Source organism: Bufo gargarizans, chromosome 4, assembly GCF_014858855.1.
Source record: "Bufo gargarizans isolate SCDJY-AF-19 chromosome 4, ASM1485885v1, whole genome shotgun sequence".
NCBI classification, from domain to species: Eukaryota; Metazoa; Chordata; class Amphibia; order Anura; family Bufonidae; genus Bufo; species Bufo gargarizans.
The window spans coordinates 257,527,285-257,534,720 of record NC_058083.1 but is presented as its reverse complement, the minus strand read 5'-3'; positions in this window follow the sequence as shown (position 1 = coordinate 257,534,720).

The following is a 7,436-nucleotide window of genomic DNA, read 5'->3' as shown; positions in this document are numbered from 1 at the left end:
GTCTACCAACGTGCGCTTGTACTCGCGCATCTTCCTATCACGCTCCAGTGCAGGAAGTAAGGTGGGCACATTGTCTTTGTAGCGTGGATCCAGCAGGGTGGCAACCCAGTAGTCCGCACAGGTTAAAATGTGGGCAACTCTGCTGTCGTTGCGCAGGCACTGCAGCATGTAGTCGCTCATGTGTGCCAGGCTGCCCAGGGGTAAGGACAAGCTGTCCTCTGTGGGAGGCGTATCGTCATCGTCCTGCCTTTCCCCCCAGCCACGCACCAGTGATGGACCCGAGCTGCGTTGGGTGCCACCCCGCTGTGACCATGCTTCATCCTCATCCTCCTCCACCTCCTCCTCATCCTCGTCCTCCTCGTCCTCCAGTAGTGGGCCCTGGCTGGCCACATTTGTACCTGGCCTCTGCTGTTGCAAAAAACCTCCCTCTGAGTCACTTCGAAGAGACTGGCCTGAAAGTGCTAAAAATGACCCCTCTTCCTCATCCTCCTCCTCCTCCTCCTGGGCCACCTCCTGTTCCATCATCGCCCTAAGTGTTTTCTCAAGGAGACATAGAAGTGGTATTGTAACGCTGATAACGGTGTCATCGCCACTGGCCATGTTGGTGGAGTACTCGAAACAGCGCAACAGGGCACACAGGTCTCGCATGGAGGCCCAGTCATTGGTGGTGAAGTGGTGCTGTTCTGTAGTGCGACTGACCCGTGCGTGCTGCAGCTGAAACTCCACTATGGCCTGCTGCTGCTCGCACAGTCTGTCCAGCATGTGCAAGGTGGAGTTCCACCTGGTGGGCACGTCGCATATGAGGCGGTGAGCGGGAAGGCCGAAGTTACGCTGTAGCGCAGACAGGCGAGCAGCAGCAGGATGTGAACGCCGGAAGCGCGAACAGACGGCCCGCACTTTATGCAGCAGCTCTGACATGTCGGGGTAGTTGTGAATGAACTTCTGCACCACCAAATTCAGCACATGCGCCAAGCAAGGGATGTGCGTCAAATTGGCTAGTCCCAGAGCTGCAACGAGATTTCGCCCATTATCACACACCACCAGGCCGGGCTTGAGGCTCACCGGCAGCAACCACTCGTCGGTCTGTTGTTCTATACCCCGCCACAACTCCTGTGCGGTGTGGGGCCTGTCCCCCAAACATATGAGTTTCAGAATGGCCTGCTGACGTTTACCCCGGGCTGTGCTGAAGTTGGTGGTGAAGGTGTGTGGCTGACTGGATGAGCAGGTGGAAGAAGAGGAGGAGGAAGCCGAGAAGGAGGAGGTGGCAACAGGAGGCAAAGAATGTTGCCCTGCGATCCTTGGCGGCGGAAGGACGTGCGCCAAACAGCTCTCCGCCTGGGGCCCAGCTGCCACTACATTTACCCAGTGTGCAGTTAGGGAGATATAGCGTCCCTGGCCGTGCTTACTGGTCCACGTATCTGTGGTTAGGTGGACCTTGCTACAGATGGCGTTGCGCAGTGCACACTTGATTTTATCGGATACTTGGTTGTGCAGGGAAGGCACGGCTCTCTTGGAGAAGTAGTGCCGGCTGGGAACAACATACTGTGGGACAGCAAGCGACATGAGCTGTTTGAAGCTGTCTGTGTCCACCAGCCTAAATGACAGCATTTCATAGGCCAGTAGTTTAGAAATGCTGGCATTCAGGGCCAGGGATCGAGGGTGGCTAGGTGGGAATTTACGCTTTCTATCAAATGTTTGTGAGATGGAGAGCTGAACGCTGGCGTGTGACATGGTTGAGACGCTTGGTGACGGAGGTGGTGGTGGTGGTGTTGGTGGTACATCCCCTGTTTGCTGGGCGGCAGGTGCCAACGTTCCTCCAGAGGCGGAGGAAGAGGCCGAGGCGGCAGCAGCAGAATAGGCCGAGGCGGCAGCAGCAGAAGAGGTAGCAGGGGGAGCCTGAGTGACTTCCTTGGTTTTAAGGTGTTTACTCCACTGCAGTTCATGCTTTGCATGCAGGTGCCTGGTCATGCAGGTTGTGCTCAGGTTCAGAACGTTAATGCCTCGCTTCAGGCTCTGATGGCACAGCGTGCAAACCACTCGGGTCTTGTCGTCAGCACATTGTTTGAAGAAGTGCCATGCCAGGGAACTCCTTGAAGCTGCCTTTGGGGTGCTCGGTCCCAGATGGCGGCGGTCAGTAGCAGGCGGAGTCTCTTGGCGGCGGGTGTTCTGCTTTTGCCCACTGCTCCCTCTTTTGCTACGCTGTTGGCTCGGTCTCACCACTGCCTCTTCCTCCGAACTGTGAAAGTCAGTGGCACGACCTTCATTCCATGTGGGGTCTAGGACCTCATCGTCCCCTGCATCGTCTTCCACCCAGTCTTGATCCCTGACCTCCTGTTCAGTCTGCACACTGCAGAAAGACGCAGCAGTTGGCACCTGTGTTTCGTCATCATCAGAGACATGCTGAGGTGGTATTCCCATGTCCTCATCATCAGGAAACATAAGTGGTTGTGCGTCAGTGCATTCTATGTCTTTCACCGCTGGGGAAGGGCTAGGTGGATGCCCTTGGGAAACCCTGCCAGCGGAGTCTTCAAACAGCATAAGAGACTGCTGCATAACTTGAGGCTGAGACAGTTTCCCTGGTATGCATGGGGGTGATGTGACAGACTGATGGGGTTGGTTTTCAGGCGCCATCTGTGCGCTTTCTGCAGAAGACTGGGTGGGAGATAATGTGAACGTGCTGGATCCACTGTCGGCCACCCAATTGACTAATGCCTGTACCTGCTCAGGCCTTACCATCCTTAGAACGGCATTGGGCCCCACCATATATCGCTGTAAATTCTGGCGGCTACTGGGACCTGAAGTAGTTGGTACACTAGGACGTGTGGATGTGGCAGAACGGCCACGTCCTCTCCCAGCACCAGAGGGTCCACTAACACCACCACGACCATGTCCACGTCCGCGTCCCTTACTAGATGTTTTTCTCATTGTTATGGTTCACCACAACAACAAATATATTATTTGGCCCAATGTATTGTATTCAAATTCAGCGGGATATAAATTTGAGGCCTAGTATTTAGGCGCTGGGTGACCGGTATGGATTTAGTGACAGAATTAGACTTGGAAATGCACAGAAGCGTGTGTGTGTGAAGTTATTCTGAATGACCCAATGTGCACCTTGAATATTATATACCCTTTTAGGGATAGATTTCAAATAGCTCTGATATAGCAGAAACCACTAAATTATGAAATTGCTAAATTGGGAATTGTACTTCAACCCAGAACAAAAAATGTGCTTTGACGGACACTAAATATCTTGCCCAGCAACAACAGTACAACGGTGGGTAACGAGAGATTTAGAGGGAATTAAATTTGAGGCCTAGTATTTAGGCGCTGGGTCACCGGTATGGATTTAGTGACAGAATTAGACTTGGAAATACACAGTAGCGGGTGTGTGTGAAGTTATTCTGAATGACCCTATGTGCACCTTCAATATTATATACCCTTTTAGGGATAGATTTCAAATAGCTCTGATATAGCAGAAACCACTAAATTATGAAATTGCTAAATTGGGAATTGTACTTCAACCCAGAACAAAAAATGTGCTTTGACGGACACTAAATATCTTGCCCAGCAACAACAGTACAGCGGTGGGTAACGAGAGATTTAGAGGGAATTAAATTTGAGGCCTAGTATTTAGGCGCTGGGTCACCGGTATGGATTTAGTGACAGAATTAGACTTGGAAATGCACAGAAGCGTGTGTGTGAAGTTATTCTGAATGACCCAATGTGCACCTTCAATATTATATACCCTTTTTGGGATAGATTTCAAATAGCTCTGATATAGCAGGAACCACTAAATTATGAAATTGCTAAATTGGGAATTGTACTTCAACCCAGAACAAAAAATGTGCTTTGACGGGCACTAAATAACTTTCCCAGCTACAACAGGACAACGGTAACGAGAGATTTAGAGGGATTTAAATTTGAGGCCTAGTATTTAGGCGCTGGGTGACAGGTATGGGTTTAGTGACAGAATTAGACTTGGAAATACACAGTAGCGGGTGTGTGTGAAGTTATTCTGAATGACCCTATGTGCACCTTCAATATTATATACCCTTTTAGGGATAGATTTCAAATAGCTCTGATATAGCAGAAACCACTAAATTATGAAATTGCTAAATTGGGAATTGTACTTCAACCCAGAACAAAAAATGTGCTTTGACGGACACTAAATATCTTGCCCAGCAACAACAGTACACCGGTGGGTAACGAGAGATTTAGAGGGAATTAAATTTGAGGCCTAGTATTTAGGCGCTGGGTCACCGGTATGGATTTAGTGACAGAATTAGACTTGGAAATACACAGTAGCGGGTGTGTGTGAAGTTATTCTGAATGACCCTATGTGCACCTTCAATATTATATACCCTTTTTGGGATAGATTTCAAATAGCTCTGATATAGCAGGAACCACTAAATTATGAAATTGCTAAATTGGGAATTGTACTTCAACCCAGAACAAAAAATGTGCTTTGACGGGCACTAAATAACTTTCCCAGCTACAACAGGACAACGGTAACGAGAGATTTAGAGGGATTTAAATTTGAGGCCTAGTATTTAGGCGCTGGGTGACAGGTATGGGTTTAGTGACAGAATTAGACTTGGAAATACACAGTAGCGGGTGTGTGTGAAGTTATTCTGAATGACCCTATGTGCACCTTCAATATTATATACCCTTTTTGGGATAGATTTCAAATAGCTCTGATATAGCAGAAACCACTAAATTATGAAATTGCTAAATTGGGAATTGTACTTCAACCCAGAACAAAAAATGTGCTTTGACGGACACTAAATATCTTGCCCAGCAACAACAGTACAGCGGTGGGTAACGAGAGATTTAGAGGGAATTAAATTTGAGGCCTAGTATTTAGGCGCTGGGTCACCGGTATGGATTTAGTGACAGAATTAGACTTGGAAATACACAGTAGCGGGTGTGTGTGAAGTTACTCTGAATGACCCTATGTGCACCTTCAATATTATATACCCTTTTTTGGGATAGATTTCAAAGAGCTCTGATATAGCAGGAACCACTAAATTATGAAATTGCTAAATTGGGAATTGTATTTCAACCCAGAACAAGAAATGTGCTTGAACGGACACTAAATAACTCGCCCAGCTACAGCACTAGGGACAGATTTAGCTGGATATAAATTTGAGGCCTAGTATTTAGGCGCTGGGTGACAGGTATGGGTTTAGTGACAGAATTAGACTTGGAAATACACAGTAGCGGGTGTGTGTGAAGTTATTCTGAATGACCCTATGTGCACCTTCAATATTATATACCCTTTTAGGGATAGATTTCAAATAGCTCTGATATAGCAGAAACCACTAAATTATGAAATTGCTAAATTGGGAATTGTACTTCAACCCAGAACAAAAAATGTGCTTTGACGGACACTAAATATCTTGCCCAGCAACAACAGTACAGCGGTGGGTAACGAGAGATTTAGAGGGAATTAAATTTGAGGCCTAGTATTTAGGCGCTGGGTCACCGGTATGGATTTAGTGACAGAATTAGACTTGGAAATACACAGTAGCGGGTGTGTGTGAAGTTATTCTGAATGACCCTATGTGCACCTTCAATATTATATACCCTTTTTGGGATAGATTTCAAATAGCTCTGATATAGCAGGAACCACTAAATTATGAAATTGCTAAATTGGGAATTGTACTTCAACCCAGAACAAAAAATGTGCTTTGACGGGCACTAAATAACTTTCCCAGCTACAACAGGACAACAGTAACGAGAGATTTAGAGGGATTTAAATTTGAGGCCTAGTATTTAGGCGCTGGGTGACAGGTATGGGTTTAGTGACAGAATTAGACTTGGAAATACACAGTAGCGGGTGTGTGTGAAGTTATTCTGAATGACCCTATGTGCACCTTCAATATTATATACCCTTTTAGGGATAGATTTCAAATAGCTCTGATATAGCAGAAACCACTAAATTATGAAATTGCTAAATTGGGAATTGTACTTCAACCCAGAACAAAAAATGTGCTTTGACGGACACTAAATATCTTGCCCAGCAACAACAGTACACCGGTGGGTAACGAGAGATTTAGAGGGAATTAAATTTGAGGCCTAGTATTTAGGCGCTGGGTCACCGGTATGGATTTAGTGACAGAATTAGACTTGGAAATACACAGTAGCGGGTGTGTGTGAAGTTATTCTGAATGACCCTATGTGCACCTTCAATATTATATACCCTTTTTGGGATAGATTTCAAATAGCTCTGATATAGCAGGAACCACTAAATTATGAAATTGCTAAATTGGGAATTGTACTTCAACCCAGAACAAAAAATGTGCTTTGACGGGCACTAAATAACTTTCCCAGCTACAACAGGACAACGGTAACGAGAGATTTAGAGGGATTTAAATTTGAGGCCTAGTATTTAGGCGCTGGGTGACAGGTATGGGTTTAGTGACAGAATTAGACTTGGAAATACACAGTAGCGGGTGTGTGTGAAGTTATTCTGAATGACCCTATGTGCACCTTCAATATTATATACCCTTTTAGGGATAGATTTCAAATAGCTCTGATATAGCAGAAACCACTAAATTATGAAATTGCTAAATTGGGAATTGTACTTCAACCCAGAACAAAAAATGTGCTTTGACGGACACTAAATATCTTGCCCAGCAACAACAGTACAGCGGTGGGTAACGAGAGATTTAGAGGGAATTAAATTTGAGGCCTAGTATTTAGGCGCTGGGTCACCGGTATGGATTTAGTGACAGAATTAGACTTGGAAATACACAGTAGCGGGTGTGTGTGAAGTTACTCTGAATGACCCTATGTGCACCTTCAATATTATATACCCTTTTTGGGATAGATTTCAAATAGCTCTGATATAGCAGGAACCACTAAATTATGAAATTGCTAAATTGGGAATTGTATTTCAACCCAGAACAAGAAATGTGCTTGAACGGACACTAAATAACTCGCCCAGCTACAGCACTAGGGACAGATTTAGCTGGATATAAATTTGAGGCCTAGTATTTAGGCGCTGGGTGACCGGTATGGATTTAGTGACAGAATTAGACTGGGATATGGCCAAAAAATGAACAGACTATTGCTGGTTAAATGCACTTGGTGTGACAGCTTCACCCTGATGTAGGCTTTAGCCAAAAAACAACCACACCATTGAGGGTTAAATGCACTTGGTGACAGGCGCAGCTTGCCCCTGATTTTGTATATGGCCAAAAAATGAACAGACTATTGCTGGTTAAATGCACTTGGTGTGACAGCTTCACCCTGATGTAGGCTTTAGCCAAAAAACAACCACACCATTGAGGGTTAAATGCACTTGGTGACAGGCGCAGCTTGCCCCTGATTTTGTATATGGCCAAAAAATGAACAGACTATTGCTGGTTAAATGCACTTGGTGTCACAGCTTCACCCTGATGTAGGCTTTAGCCAAAAAACAACCACAC